The 18,043-nt window shown below is 33.5% G+C and overlaps 1 protein-coding gene across 2 annotated transcripts in view; it reads left to right on the top strand.

Moving 5' to 3' along the window:
• Positions 1-18,043, top strand: part of LOC145246162 (ras-related protein Rab-10-like) — a 118,063-nt gene that overhangs the window by 466 nt on the left and 99,554 nt on the right. Inside the window, exon 1 of one of the 2 annotated variants that reach the window (XM_080108030.1) lies at positions 142-761. The exons of the other annotated variant lie outside the window; for it this stretch is intronic. The gene's annotated coding sequence lies outside the window, so the exon portion shown is untranslated. Of the gene's footprint in view, positions 1-141; positions 762-18,043 lie in introns of those variants that run through there. 2 annotated transcript variants of the gene reach the window in all.

Below are 18,043 nucleotides of genomic sequence, written 5' to 3'. Positions count from 1 at the left end.
TGTCCGGTGATTTCTCCCATCCATTTTTGTTCAGGCGCAAAGCGTAACGCGTATAATCTCTACTGCCGTCGGTCAGTGACGGAGAAATCTTTCTAAACTGAGACAGTTTTAATTTTTATCTTGAATCCAGAGTGCCCGTTTTGAAGGAACTGCGTTTTGTTCACATTAAAAAATGACCTTCTGTATAATTCTGCCCTCGTGAGGAGGAAAGTAAACAGAGCGAAATACACTCTGGGCTCTCCCTTCATACTAAACGACCTCTCGCTCCACAGGCCACATCCTACCTATGTGGAGCCAGTCGGTGAATACCACAACACCCAAACGTGTACGATTATTCACCCAGCCCGACACACACGTTTTTCTTTCTTTCTTTTTTTTTTTTTTACTCCCCCTTTTTTTTTTTTTTTAAATTGCTTGAGTAATTTAATAACCACACGCACTACAACAACAGCATTTGTGTTTCTGAACAAGGATTATTTTTACTTAGTTATTCTTCCCCTTTAATTTGTTTTTCCTTGTGTGGAGGGAGGGGAACCATTCGCATGCCAGGCAGGATTTATTATCAACAACAACTCAAATAACACCGGGCGATTACAAAACACGGCGTCACAACGAGAGGAGCCGTCGCCTTCACCTCTGTTGTCTACGGATGTCTACAGACAACATCGCAATCCTTTTATGACATAAATATTATTGAAGTGCGAATTCCATGAGAGTATTTATTGCGTTCATATTAGCGATCACCCTACATCACCAAAAAGGTAAGTGTAAAATTGCATATAGCACACACACACACACACACACACACACACACACACACACATTTTTTATTTGTTTTTACATAACCAGTAACATATTGCTACACAGGCATGAGTATGTTTCCCTTTATTTCTTTTTCCTGTGTTTAATTTGTCTTTCTTTTTTATTTTCTCATTCATCATATTTTGTTATCACATTTTATCTGATGACATATCGTGTATTTTATTCAATGTATTGTGGAGTAAGTCACTGTGGAGAGGTAAGTGAAGCTTCGTCCACATAAACCACAGTGGTAAGAACAAAGTGTAGTATCTGTTCTGATGTTACACTTCACTTTTCTGCCCTCGATCAGTGGAAGAGAAATCCTTCATGACTGAGACTATTTTCCCTATCCAAAATGCTATTATTTTTTATTTTTTCTGAAGAGCTGGGGTTTCCCCACATTAAAAATCGCCATTGTGTCTAACTCTGCCCTGGTGGGGAGGCAAGTAAATAGAAACTAGAGCAGGCAATCAATCGATTTGACTTTTCAAAAAAACGATTTTTATGGTAATGAAAGCATGGAAGGCTGGAAAATGTGTTGATCCTCATTTAATTCCGGACAACACCGGGTCTCCCTGCTAATATATATATATATATATATATATATATATATATATATATATATATATATATATATATATATATATATATATATATATATATATAAAGCTGAACGTCTGTGTGTTTCTGGTCACAAATAGGCTCCTATATGGTTGACTATTATAGAAAACTGATCACATATAATGATAGAAGATGTATCGAGACACAGGAATGGGTGTGTTTGATCTGGCAGAATGATGATTCATTAAAATTGTGGGGTCTGCGTACGCACCTGGTCCACAAAGTATGGAAATAAAAAATTTTAAAAATTAAAAAAAAAACGTTTACAAGTGTTTTTTATATAGATGTTTTAACTTAAATAGGGATAGTATAATAAAATTGTGGGGTCTGCGTTCGCGCCTGGCCTCCATAGAATAGAAATAAGCACAAACTTTAATAAAGACTTTTCATATCTATCTGCGTAAGAATACTTTGATAATTATGTTTCAGTTTGAAGAAATATGGTATGATAAAAATTATGGGGTGTTTGTTCGCGCCTGACCTCCATAGAATGGAAATATGTCACAAAGTTTAACAAAGTTTTTTAATATAGATCCACAGAATATTGTGATAAGTGTTTCAGTGTGAACAGATATAGTATAATAAATTATGGGGTTTATCTATTTTATTTTTACTTTCATCATATTTTGCTTTGGTTTTGATACCCCCAAATTCGAAGCTATCTCTTTACAACCCTTCCTTTTCATAACCTATCATACATCATAAATCAGAGTCCATTTTCTGTAAGCTGTTTTTGAACCCAGTCAACGACGGGTACTTTTGCTAGTATATATATATATATATATATATATATATATATATATATATATATATATATATATATATAGTTAGTTAGTTAGTTAGTTAGTTTGTGTGTGTGTGTGTGTGTGTGTGTGTGTGTGTGTGTGTGTGTGTGTGTGTGTGTGTGCGGTATAATCACATTGACACACCAGTTCTTGTTAGACTACCAAAGTTAAGCAACATTGAACCTGGCTATTACCAAATGGGTGACCATTTGGGAATTCTGGGTGCTGTATGTGCTCTCCGCTTATCTCGGCATTGTTTTCAGTCGTTCTGAACCTCAACTTGTCACTGGTATTTAACAACGCCGACTCAGGAGAGGTGTGGTTGGACATTGCACAACTCTTGCCACAAAAATTTCACGCGCGGGCATCCTTACAATGGTTATCCACAGTCTGTCAAGACTGAAGGAAGCTACTATATATACACACACGAGGGTTGTTCCAAAAGTGATTAATTTTTCTACATAGCCACCACCATTCTCAATGCATTGGTTGGTGTTCTTTTTGTTTTCTCTAGGTCATCAGAATTGATATTAATTTATCTTTAATGAATACCGTTAATCTATGATCATATATGAATACTAGTGCAAAGTCACCATTCGCCCATGCATGGGTTATTCTTGCCACACCTGGACCGGTGCATCAACCACTAGTCTCTCCCTCTTAGATAGGATCCAGAAAGTAGCTTCCAATCTAATATGTGCCGCTCTCTCAACCAATCCACAGCCTCTGTCGCATCACCGCAGTATTACATCTTACAAGTACTTTCGTAAAATGTGCTCCGACGAACTAGTACACTGGTTCTCGTTGTCGTAAATACCGCCGACGAAGCCGACAAGAAGCACCTTGACTGTAGAGTTCCCCTCCTCTCGCCTGATGCCAGTGTGCTTTCTATTCTGAATATTCCTTTACTTGAACTGCTAGACTTTGGAATTTCCCCCCCTGTATCCTGCTCCCCAAACTTTATTAGCATACAGAAACGCAAATGTAATATGAACAAACATCTCGCTGCTCAACTCCCTACTTAATAATATGCAATAGCCCCTTATATTCTTAGATAGGTTTTGTATCAGAATGCCTCCGATAAGTATATAAGACCGGTAATCGAATAACTCCGATTAAAGAAGGAACAGTTCCATTTTAACCAAAGTTAACACCTTCATACAGCCTAACAACACAATTGCATTTGAAAGGTTTTATCACCGCACAAGCAGAACTGTCCAGCGTATAAAATGAACAGTAGATTATTTGACAAGATGGGGGCGTATTCGTAATGAATGTTTCTGTTCAGGGCACAAGTAAACCGTGATACTTGACTTTTGCATTTTAAACAAGCCATTGTATAAAATAATTATATAAAATTAATGGTACGTTCTCTACAATACTGTCAATGACCATCCCTCTTGAAAAAGCCCGCATAAATCGGGCGAAACGTTGAGTATTCAGGTCTTTTCACCTCCATTTTATTTCATAAAATTAATAGTAAGTTCTCTACAGTACAATGTAGACTACAATGTATAGGCTAAGTCATTGCGAAGAGGCATGTGAAACTTCTTTCTAGTGCACCGTGGATGATCCCCGACTAGAGCAGACAATCAGTCGATTTGATTGAAAAGAAGACGATTTCACCGATTTGGATGAAAATAAAAGTATTGGAAGTGTGGAATATTCCCATTCAATCCCGCCCAACGTCGGGTCTTCCGACTAGTAATATATAATGCTGAAGTTATGTTATGTATTTTCCAATCACCTTGTGTATATGAATAAATAGCAAGCCGCCAAGCGTTGCCCGGGCATAAAATACGCTTAGATATGATATTTTAATTTATACAGATTTCATTTTATATTATTATAGAACCAATCCTCTATTGATTATTATATTGTACCCAATATACAGTAGTGATTCCAAAAGTTTAAAAAAAAAATGTAGACTTGGGTGCTATGAGCTAGAATCGAAACCAAAACATTTAGTTTCCAGCATTATTCGTTACCATCTGAGCTATCAACAGATAGATATGAGAACTTCAAAATTAACAGGATTTACCGTATATTTGTACATGCGTAGAAGTAACACATTAAGTCGACTTACGCCTTCCATGTACTTTTATTTATTTATTCTTTAATGTTTTTACCCTTAACAACTATTTTTACCGGCTAAAAATCAAATCGACTTTGTTTCACGGGTTCAAATCCCCTATATATCAAGTTTACAGTCAGTAGACCAAAAATTAACAGAGTAGTTCGTTAGAGATCGTTTCGTACAAACAAACAGACAAGATCACTTTTATATATAAACTAGCAGGTTGCCCGACATTTCCCGGCTGTAAACTACGCTTAAATGTGATATTTTAATTTATGCAGATTTCGTATTTACTATTATAGAACCAATATTCTATCGATTATTATATTGTATCTAATATTAAGTAGTAATTTCAAAAGTTAAAAAACAATATATATATACATACATATCTATCTATCTATCTATCTATATATATATATATATATATATATATATATATATATATATATATATATATATAATATAAAGCTGAATGTCTGTGTGTGTATGTGTGTGTGTGTGTCTGGTCACGAATAGGCTCCTATATGATTGACTATTTTAAACAACTGATAGAAGATGTATCGAGACACAGGAATGGGTATGTTTGATCTGGCAGAACGGTAGTTCATTAAAATTGTGGGGTCTACGTTCGCGCCTGGTCCACAAAGTATGGAAATAAAAAATTTAAAAAAAAAAAAAAACGTTAACAAGTGTTTTTGATATAGATGTACATAAGAATACTTTGATAAGTACGTTTAAACTTAAATAGGGATGGTATAATAAAATTTTTGGGTCTGCGCTCGCGCCTGGCCTCCATAGAATGGAAATAGGCACAAACTTTAATAAAGACTTTTCATATCTATCTGCGTAAGTATACTTTGATAATTATGTTTCAGTTTGAAGAAATATGGTATAATAAAATTATGGGGTGTAGAATGGAAATATGTCACAAAGTTTAACAAGGTTTTTTAATATAGATCCACAGAATATTGTGATAAGTGTTTCAGTGTGAATAGGTATGGTATAATAAATGATGGAACCCAGTCAACGACGAGTACTTTTGCTAGTATATATATATATATATATATATATATATATATATATATATATATATATATATATATATATATATATGACTTGAGTCCCATCAGCTAGAAGCGAAAGTAAAACATATAGCTCTCCAGTATTATTCGCTGTCATCTTAGCCACGCTCAAACGCGTATAAATTTTTTTAATGCTATTTAACGTATAAATGTATATTTACGCATGCGTACAAGAAACATGTGTACAAGTACAGGAAACGTTGGGCGACCTGCCAGCTTATATATAAAAGTGGCTGTGTCTGTTTGTTTGTCTATGTGTGAAATGATCTCTAACGAACTACTCTGTCATTTTTTGGTCTACAGACTCTAAACTTGATATGTAGGGGATTTAAGTCGACTTACACCAGCATAGTTCCTCCTTTTCTTTTCTTTTTTTCAATTTTGACTCCTTAGCAGCTAGTTTTACCGACTATAAACCAAATCGAATTTGTTTCACAGGTCCACATCCCCTAAATATCAAGTTTCAAGTGTAGACCAAAAATTGACAGAGGAATATTGGTAGAGACCGTTCCTCGGACAGACAAATAAACCCACTTTTATATAGATATAGGTAGTTTTTTTTTCGGCTATGTAAGCACTTCCTATGACGAATTGTGTTGAGCACTACTTAGTGGCGATTAACAACACGCACACTTAAAATTACATTTGCACCAAGTGAAACTCATTCATTCAGAAAAATAGATAAATAAATAAGTCGGCGATTTATTTATTGATTGGTGTAGACAAAAATAACGCTGACCTTTATCTACATGACTTTACCTCCAAACTGCTGGAATCATTCAAACTTTTATCAACGACACCAAACCTCACATTCTAGAAGGTCTATCCTATACTTTTTAATAGGTCGAAATATTCAGTGATTCAACGCAGTTCATACATGAAAACCCGACGTTGCTCGGGATTGAATGAGAAACACTACAATTTCTCTTTTTATTATCATGCTCATAGCAACATATTACGGTTTTAATCTTCCGTTTCTTCACCCTAGAACTAGAAATATTGGAAAAAATTTGCAATTAATATATATATATATATATATCCGCGGATTAAGGACTATCCATTTATCTAGTGTTTCCTTTTCAGATTAAATATGTTTTTAATTCATTTCAAAGTGTTTTTTAACATATTTTATTAACTGTTTGCTCATATATATATATATATAAGATATTATATATATAAGATATTATATATATATATATATATTCGATATATATTTATATATATATATATATATATATATATATATATATATATATATATATATATATATATATAAGACAAAAATAAGTGGATAGTCCTTGATCGGCGGAGTTTCGAAGAAATACTTCCCTTCTCATCATGTGCATCGGATTTTGGATACAAAAGTATGTGATGAAACTACAAGTAAGTCAAAGATCTTACTTGATAACAAAAAAGTGGAGCAGAGGGAATATGGTGAAGAAAAAGGTGATTTCACATGAATGGATAGTCTGGTGAAGGGTAAAATATCCAATAACCGTAATATATATATATATATATATATATATATATATATATATATATATATATATATATATATATATATATATATACAAGTAAAACTACCCGGCGTTGCCTGAAGCAACAGTGTAACGTATTACTATTAAAGCATCTATCTTTCTACCTGTCTTTTTATCTTTCCTCTCTCGCTCGTTGTGCGCATCCCTCTCACCAATCCCCTCTTTCTTCTCCGCTTAGCCAATTCCTCTCTAGCTGAACATGCACGCACGCACACACACACACACACACACACACACACACACACATCTCCTTATTATAAGAGATTACTCTAGGAATAAGTCGACATTTTCTTTCCAAATTAATACAAAATATGGCTGAAAAACCAACTTCCCTGGCAAAACTTGGCTCAGTTACCCCCCGCCCCCATGAGAATGAATAAAATTTTCTTAATTTTCAATATTATTCATCCAGAGGAACTCTAATCAATAAAATACTAACTTTGTTGGTAGTTATTTTTGTAGCTTTTAGTTTTAGCTGAGCACACACACACACACACACGCACACGCACACACACACACACACACACACACACACAACTGCCCTTTATATAATAGACTAGCCTTGATGCCCAGCATTGCCCGGGTGTTTGGAGTTGTGCATTGAGCAAAAAAAAAAATTATATGTAGTAGCAGGCAGGAAGGCTCGAACTCATCACGCGAAGGCGGAAAAGAAAGTGAAAGAAAATTTGACGTCTTACCGCTACTTCATGACGTGACCAAAAGTCTGAAACCTTAAAATTAGGCAAAGTCAATCCAACAGGTACGATGACTTACAAAACCGGCTCACAAAAGATCGACCCCCTCCTTGTAGAAAACTGCCAGGTTAAAAATGACGGAATTATGCTTTTGGCCAATATTTCGATAACTGTCGTCCGAGACATCAAGCTTCAAAATGATATGGACTTCGTGAAAATTCGCCGCCTTTGTCGAAAGTTTTAAGCAGACATACATACATTCCTTAACCAACAACTAGGCATTTTTCTACAAGAGGGGTCGCCTTTTTCGCCGATATTTTCGAAAGTCATCCTCTCTTTTTGATTGATTAGCCTTAATTTAAACCTTCGTCACTTCCGGTTTGGCGATGGACATTTGCACCAAATAAAACTCATTCATTCATTCAATAAATAAATGAATAAGTCGGCGATTTATTTATTGATGTAGACAAAAATAGCGCTGACCTTTATCTACATGACTTGACCCTCAACTGATGGAAACATTCGAACTTTTATCAACAACACCCAACCTCACACTCTTGAAGGTCTATCCTTTACCTTTTAATAGGTCAAAATATTTAGTGATTCAGCGCAGTTCATACTCTTCGCTACAAACATGAAAACCCGACGTTGCTCGGGATTGAATGAGGAAAACTACTATTTCTCTGTTTAGTATTAATTATTATGGTCATAGCAACATATTACTGTTTTGATTTTCGTTTCTTCCCCCTAGAACTAGATTTTGGAAAACTTTTGCAATTAATATCCTCTATATCTATATATATATATATATATATATATATATATATATATATATATATATATATATATATATATATTTATATAAAATGGCTAAAAAAAACAACCTCCCTGGCAAAACTTGGCTCAGTTACCCCCCCCCCTCATGAGAATGAATAATTTTTCTAAATTTTCAATATTATTCATCCAGGGCAATGATAATCAAAAAGATACCAACTTTGTTGGTAGTTGTTTTGTAGCTCTTTAGTTATATATATATATATATATATATATATATATATATATATAATCTATAAATATAAAAGCGAAAATGCGTGTATGTATGTTTGTATGTATGTATGTATGTATGTATGTATGTATGTGTGTTTGTGTGTTCGCTAAAAACTTTCGACAGAATTGGTATCGTATTGAAGCTCCATCCTTCACTCGAAAAATTGGCAAAACTGTTAATTTTTTCAACCCAAAATCGACAATTTTCTACAGGGGGGGGGTCAACAAAAGCCGTCCTCTCATGACGCCGATCGGTTCTACGCGTGCGTCAGATGACATCATGACCTGATTTAGTTTAAATAGTTGAAGAACTGGATAAATTTCATGTACGTCGTGTTTGCTTAGTTGGTTAGTGCGTTGGTTCATTATCTAAAGGTTTTGGGTTCGAATCGTGGTGTGAGATGTTTTCTTTTTTTTTTTTGATTTTTTAAATTTAAATATTGAACCAGTGTTATTTAAGCCATTTTTCACGTAACGTTCGTTTTTCTGGGGGTTTTTTTTTCGCTTATTCTTAGGTTTCCATTAACACCCAACCCCCCACCCCGACCGTACAGACACACACCCAAAAACATCCGGGTACCCACCGATTTTTTTAAATTTTAATATCGAAACAGGCTTATTTAAGCCATTTTTCACGTGTTTTTTTTGGGGGGGGGTAGTTTTAACGTTCGTTTTTCTGTTTTCTTTTTTTTTTCGATTTTTACATTTAATATCGTTCGTTAGCCTTACGTTAGTTTTTTTTGTGTACTTTTTTGCTTCGCTTTAATTTACGCGACTTTTACAAGCTATTTTCGAGATATTTTTTGATCGCCGCGTAGCGGGGAAAACAGAAACTGGCTTCCAGCGCAAAACTAGGTCAAACATCACGCAACTTGACATTGTTGCAGCTGCTAATTTCGGTTTATAAACGTCAACTTAACACATTTATCAATTCATCTGTTCCTGTGGTCGAGATGGTTAGGTCAAAGGCTTTTTTTTTTTACCGTTTCCTTTCCACCTCCGCGTCAAAGGTTCGGAGTTCAAGCCTACCTTTCCACTAAAACTATTTGTTTTTCTTTTACACCTCCAAACAACCGGCCAACGTTTTTTTTAACAGGTAACAGGGCGGGGGGTAACAATCGCTTAAAAGTGTTTATATAGGCCGTAGATAATAATAATATCTAGGATTTGGGAAAGCGCGTCGCGTCTAGATTTATTTACATCGACTTTTACAAAATTATTGCTATTTTGGCTTCTCGCATGTTGATTCGGCTTTTTTGTATAAAAAGTGAAACTAATTCAAAGCTAAGGGGGCGTTCTTGGCATCGCGCCGGGAAACATCCAGAAGCAATCAGCTTTGATCAATGTGGGGACAAACTCCTCTCATATCAGACAATTGCTACTCAATCTGGAAAATGGGGAGCTGGTTTCCCCCTCCGCAACATCTGTTGGGGAAAAAACTTGGGTAAACAAACCCAAGTTAACTGCGTGACTTCTATTTGACCTCAATAATTAAGTCAAATAGAAGCAGCAGAGTTAACTTTTATCGCTGCCACCTGTCAATAGTTAAATAAATAAATTCAAACGTATTTCTGTTGTATGTCTCCGTGGCCCAGTGGTTAACGTCGTACGTGTTTTTTCACACTTTCATTTCAAACTTTGCCTTAAGGGTTTGGGTTTGATCCTCATACTCACCTACCAAAACTTTTTTTTTATTATTTTAACACCCCGCTAGTATATATATATATATATATATATATATGTGTATATATATGTGTGTGTGTGTGTGATCTTGTCTGTGTGTGTGTGTTTTTGGCTACTGTGTCAATTTTTATTCTACAGTCTTGAAACTTGATATATAAGGGATTCAGACGTGTGGGGCAATTTCGATTTCGATTTTAACCGGTAAAAATAAGTCAAAACTGACAAATTGGAACTTGGCAGGCGTAAGTCAACTTAAACTGCGCCTCTACGCATGTGCAAAGATATATTTATACATTAAACTCTGTTTAATTATTAATGTTTTATATGCGTATAGACTTAGTTCGGATGGTAGCGAATAATGCTATGTTTTGTAAATGTTTTGGTTTCGATTTCAGTTAATTGCACCCAAGTCATTTATTTTTAAAATTTTTGAAATTACTACTATATATTTGGTACAATATCAAAATTAATAGGAATTGCCTCTATAATAATAAACACTAAATTTTCAAGAATTAAATTATCATATATAAGCGTATTTTACGACCTGGCAACGCCGGGCAGCCTACTAGTTCTCCATAAATTAAATTCCTAATTATATTAAATAAGCTATGTATATATGTAGAAACCTGAGTAAAAAAAGGGGGGCTGTTAAAAATAAAATAGAAGACTAATTTTATGAAATACTTTTGATGAAAAAAGTATTAGCGTACACAAAAATTTACGGAAAATCATCGAGTAGATGTAGATTAAAAAAAATGAAATGCGACATATTGATAATATGAGAAATTTTATTCTAGCTTGGCGCCATTTGTATTTTTTGAAGTTTTAATTATCTCCCTTGACTGTCATGATTATGATTACGATTTCTGTTAAAATTCCTTATATATTAAATAATAAAAAAAAAAACTACTTGATTATTTCCCGTAAATTTGGGTGTACGCTATGTTAATCGCTCCAAACTAAGTCTCATTTATAAACTCACTATGTCTGTCTGTCTGTCTCCATTTTTTTAAACTGTATCTTCCCCGAGACGAAAGGGCGCAGAGCGATACTAGGCAGTTTAAATGATTGCATCTTTTGTGGACCATTTTAATGGATCTTCAGCTGGTAAAATTAGCTGTTAAGGGGTAAAATAAAAAAAAGAAAGGAATTGGAACTTTCCAGACGTAAGTCAACTTAAACTTCTCTTGCACGCATACGCATATATATACATTTATGCATTAAAGTTTGTTCATTTTAAACTATGTTTTATCCAAATGACGATAGCTCAAACGGTAACGACTCAGACTGGAGCATTATAAGTTTAGGTGGCAGTTTCAATTCTAACTTATGGTACCCAAGTCATATATATTTTTTGACTTCTGAAATTACTACTATACATTGGGTACAATATAATATATACCTGATAGAGAAACGACTTTATAATAATATATACGAAATCTGATAAATCAAACTATCATATTTAGGTGCATTGTCCGACAGGGCAACGCCGGGCGCCCTCTGTTAGTATTTCAGAAAACTATTCCTTTATCTTATTTGGGTCTGATCCTCATACTCACCTACCAAAACTTTTTTTTTATTATTTTAACACCCCGCTAGTATATATATATATATATATATATATATATATATATATATATATATATATATATATGTGTGTGTGTGTGTGTGTGTGTGTGTGTGTGTGTGATCTTGTCTGTGTGTGTGTGTTTTTGGCGTAACCGTGTAGGTATACCAATAAATCTCGATCAGAGATCATAATAGACAAAAAAGTTCGGATCTACCAAAGGCTTTTTCGGATGATCCTTCTCTATGGCTGCGAAACCTGGCTAATGAGAGCTGTGGATCTGAAAAGGCTAGAAGTGTTCTTTCACTACTGACTCCGCCAAATTCTACTCCAATACCCATGTCAGAACATGATGTAGGATTATTCAACTCAACCAGTCTCTTTAGAAGATGATACTTTGTTGGTTTGATGCTGCAACCAGGAAGGTTCATCTACGAAGCTGTGGTTGTTTCTGTTTTACGGCATATCAACCCTTTTTAGGTTATTTAATGCCGAATCCAGTGATTTTGAAAAAAAAATTTTTTTGAATTAAATATATTTTTTTTTCAAGTCGGTTTCTATTTAACCCATAGTTGGGACCTTAAAAGGTACTACAACTCTGGGTCAGAATGGACCTGGGAGCAATGGAAATTAAAAAGGGTGGCTCCACACCCCCAAAGCCCACAAGCTGGGGCCTCACCATCAAATAGTTTTAGGTCATATGCAGGATCACCATCTATGAAGCAATAGTTCTAGAACCACGTCAAAATTGGCGAAGATGCCCGGGAGGTTAACTGCTCACTATAAAATATATATAAAATTTTTACATATAAAAACCACGTCAAAATTGGCGAAGATGCCCGGGAGGTTAACTGCTCACTATAAAACTGGCTCCGGTTCCGCTGCTCATCACTATTATGAACTGCCGGAATACTCTCTTATATAGCACCAGGTATTTCCAAATGGTTACCCATTTACTATTGACCAGGTTCAATGGTGCTTAACTTCGGTGATCTACCATGAACTGGTATTATTTGATAATTTATATAGTTTACATAGTGTTCTATAAAAGTAATTGTTAGAAATAAATGATTTTATATTTGAGATGAAGGTTGATCGTACACCCTTAAAATTTCGGCGATGGAAGGGAGATAATCCCCTGTTGATCTCTATTAAAGTTGTCTTCCCTTTATCAACCAATCTTTCGCAAATTCGAAACTATAACCATAAAATACAGACTAACTCACAGAATACGAAAAGTTCTACGGAGCCAGTAATTTTTCTCTTTCTTTCCCAAACAACAACCAACATGTCTGAGGAAGGTCGAAGGCCAAACCGACCTAAACGTTCCACAAATAACACTCAAGATGAGAACAATGGTCAGATCGATATAAGTAATATAAATCAATATTTATTTTAAACACATAATTGTTTATCTGATAGATCGATTAGAGAAATCTCGATTTTGAAATAATGGCTTCAGTTGACGTTGCTGTGGATTTTATTCTTCATTTTAACACTATTCAATCAGAACACTGTGTATTCTACAGGAAGGGCTGGTTCAACTCATCCCGGGTGAATGTCGCCTCAAGTACAACTAATTATCAATATAGCTAAGTAGAACGTGAATTATCTTGCTTTCGTTCTTTTATGTATTGCAATTTTAACAATGCCTCTATCCAGTTAGTGAATCATATCTTGACTGATTGACCCATATTTCTAACATTGTGTTTGACTCAAGCTAAACTTAGAAAATCGGAATGAATTAACAGATCGATTTCGCAGAAGATAATCAACATTTGAAGAAGGAAGACTACCGGCATTTATGACAAATCTCCAAAAATATTTCTTCATTTTCCTTCGTTGAGCTGGATCCTTCCCGACTCACAAATCGATATTAATTTCGTAGCAAAGAAACATATCGACTTATGTCCATAAGCTTTCGAGAGGAATTAGGATCCATCGCTGAAAACTTATAGAGCGAAACAAACTGTCTGTTAGTATACATATATAAGCCTGACGAATCCTTGTCTGGATGAAACACGTTTACACATACATTTATACTTTCATATATTAATTTATATGATTAAATGAAGTAGTCATATATATACATACATATATATATATATATATATATATATATATATATATATATATATATATATATATACTTGTCAGGTTAATTGGGAGTGTGTTCGTCGAGGGGGCACAAGTGCTACGCGTTCATCAGAGTACATTCCATTAAAGTATATATAAAACAGGACCAGGGATGTAACACTGCGGCGATGTGGCAGAGGTTGGGTATTGGCTTATAGTGAGAGTTTTCAGATTAGAAACTCATTTTACACCTTGTTTAAGAGTGATAGATTAATAGCAGACTCACTAACCCAGATGTGGCAACAATATTCCATGCAGGAGTGAAACGTTACTACCTAAACAAATACAAATTTCTTTTTCTTCGACATTAATATTCTCATGCATTCTTCTTTCTAAGCAAAAAAAAAATCCATTTTTATAATGAATGTATGTACGGGAATATTCGATATTGACATAATAATAATCGATTGTGTCTGCATAACGAAACGCATCTGTAAAAAAATGTACTGAAATTTTAATAAAAAAAGATTTAAAAAAATAATTATGTAAAAATCGGTCGACGGAAAAATTATTTCGCCAGTAAGTCAATTAACCACCGGCACTCGCTGAATCTTCTTTATTTATTTATTTTTTTTTTTTTTGTATTTTTATTTATTTTTATTTTTATTTATTTTTATTTTTATTTATTTATTTATTTTTTTTTTTTTTTTACATACGCATCACCACTCTATTTGTTTTCACGAATCCACAATAAGCCTAATGTTATTTGAGGGATCATCAGTTGTTTACCATGAAATAGTGTTTCGGAGATTTAAAAACAAAACACTAAAATAAAAGCATGGATCCTTAACAGTGTTGATCAAACACCACCTCCCTTAAATGCAAGTAATAAGAATTAGAGTAATTAATATTGATATTCATGGGATTAAAATATGTCTTCCTTATCTGTGTCATACGTCCTTGTTTCCAATATATATATATATATATATATATATATATATATATATATATATATATATATATATATATATATATATATATATATATATATATATAGGGTGTCCACAAAGTCTGGCTACATAATGTAGCCAGACTTTGTGGAAGCATCCTGTAGATTATGTAGCCAGACATTGTGGGCACCCTATATATATATATATATATATATATATATATATATATATATATATATATATATATATATATATATATATATATATATAAATATATATATACAGGGTGCCCACAAAGTCTCGCTACATAATCTACAGGATGCTTCCACAAAGTCTGGCTACACAATGTAACCAGACCCTATATATATATATATATATATATATATATATATATATATATATATATAATTATTAACTACTTATTCTTATATATATATCACCACTTATCAAGGCCCAGAGACCACTCGAGGAAAGGGTTAAGCGTGTACAGTAGTCAATTGGACAATATAGTAATCGTTAGTAATGGAAATTCGGTAAATTTGTTAAATTAACAAGACAATTCCACAGGCGTGCAGTTCTAAGAAAGAAGCTTTGTTCATGAAATCTATGTTTAGGTTTAGGCACAGATAAAGAGTGGGGGGAATTATTTATAGTGTTTTCAGCTAGACGAGTGTTTCTTGTGAAAGTTTAGCGAAGGGGGCCATAGATTGAATCTCAATCAAGCACTTGCCATGAAACAAAACGATAAAGCAGAGACAAACTCGAACATCTCTTCTGTGAGATAGAGGTTGCAGGGAAGTGAAAAGCACATCTCCTACGAGGCTACGATTTGGTAAAACTGGTAATAAGTAAAAACTTGAAGAGAGTGCTCAATACTATTGCAGAGCAAATATGTGTTTTATTTTTATTTTTTATTATTTTTTAATTTTTTTTATTATGTTATTATTACCGTTTTACATAGGAGAAAAAAATCATTTGATTTGAAATTTAAACATTTCACGTCATAAATTTTTAAACTCATTGAATGACTAAAAGTGTATATATATATATATATATATATATATATATATATATATATATATATATATATATATATATATATATATTAGTAGGCCGCTCGGCATTTCTCGGTCGTAAAATATGTTTAAATATTTTGATTAATATAGATCTCGTATTTATTAATATATTATATTCGACCCAATTTATAGTAATGGTTTAAAAAGTTTTTAAAAATATGACACGTGTGCCGCCATCAAGAATTAAAACCAAAACGTTTAGTTTACGATTTACTTTTCCCTGTGACGTTAATGCCTGAGCTATGAAGACATGTTTGATTCACGGCTAAAAATTAAAGCATGAACCAATAGCTATTACGTTACGCATGCATATTCTTAATGCCGTCGTTCGACCTTCACCTGGCAAGTTTCATTTTTTTTAATTTTCACACTTTTGCACCGATTTTCTCCGGCTAAAACTCAAATATAAAGTTTCGCATGGGTTTGAATATCCTATATATTAAGTTTTATGTCTATTGACCAAAACCTCACAGAGAAGTTTAGTGGCAATTTTTTTAAACACACACACACATATATATATATATATATATATATATATATATATATATATATATATATATATATATATATATATACGCATACATAACCATATGTGGAAAGAGGTTTGTGTTTACTATAAGCTTTTTACGTAAATATTAGGCAAGTATAAATCATGTAGAATATCTGCATGAATATAATTACACGTAATAGTTAAACTGAATATTATTATCCCATAAGAAAACCCATGTAAAAAACGAAAATCTAATACAGAAATTAATTAAAATGAATGTTTAAAAGAATATGCAAATGAGATAGATTTCTGCAGGTGAATGCAATTCCACAACCCATATATAACAAAGTTGTATTTTGTTTTTAAATAAATACAAAAAAGTGTTTATATGAATATCGATACACACAAAAAAAAATTCATAGGAGTTCTAACAGTTCAACCCACCTTTGCCCTTATGTATATATATATATATATATATATATATATATATATTAAAAGTTTTACTCATGTCCATGTAACCTACATCCAAAATTTCAAGTGGTTAGACTCAAAATTGGCGGTGGAGTTTGGAAGAGTCTGCAAAGGTCAACTCTGAACTTTGACCCCTTGGCAGACAAATTTGCGACCCAAAACTGATTAAAAAGCTTGCTGCATGTCTGAATACCGTTTATGTAAAATTTCAAATGTTTAGATACAAAATTGTCTAAATACTTTACTAGAGACCGAAAAACATTAAAAAAAAAAAAAAAAAAAAACTTGCCCTAAGTCTGAATACACTTTATGTAAAATTTCAAATGTTTAAACTAAAAATTGGCAGAGTAATTTAGTAGAGACCGCAGAGGTCAAATTTTTTCAACTTTGGCCCCCATTTTAACCCCTTAGCATTTATTGGTTTGGACTCAAATCCAATTAAAAAGTTTGATCCATGTCCAAGCAACCTACATTTAAAATTTCAAGTGTTTAGACCCAAAATTGGCGGAGGAGTTTGGTAGAGTTTTCAAAGGTAAAATCGTTGAACTTTGACTCCTTGACAGCCAACTTTATGCCCGAAAAACGATGAAAAAGATTTTCTCAAATGTGAGTACTCCTTATGTGAAATCTTGAGTCTGTAGACTGAAAAGTGACAGAGTTATTTGGTAGGGAAATGTACACACACAGACACACACACATACAAATAGAAAATTAAACTTATATATATATGTGTGTGTGTGTGTGTGTGTGTGTGTGTGTGTGTGTGTGTGTGTGTGTGTGTGTGTGTGTGTGTGTGTGTGTGTGTGTGTGTGCTCTCCGCTTATCTCGGCATTTGTTTCCAGTTGTTCTGTACAGACACTTCGGTTGCCACTGGTATTTAACAATGTCGACTCAGGAGAGGTGTGGTTGGAGATTGGACACAAAAATTTCGCGCTCAGGCACCCCTTCGTGGGTATCCATCGTCTATCAAAAACTGAAGGAGCCCCTTATATATATATATATATATATATATATATATATATATATATATATATATATATATATATAGTGTATGTATATATATGTATATGTGTGTGTATATATG

Source organism: Euprymna scolopes, chromosome 23 (assembly GCF_053919585.1).
Source record: "Euprymna scolopes isolate OS-2025 chromosome 23, ASM5391958v1, whole genome shotgun sequence".
NCBI classification, from domain to species: Eukaryota; Metazoa; Mollusca; class Cephalopoda; order Sepiida; family Sepiolidae; genus Euprymna; species Euprymna scolopes.
This window is presented reverse-complemented; position numbering and strand designations above follow the sequence as displayed.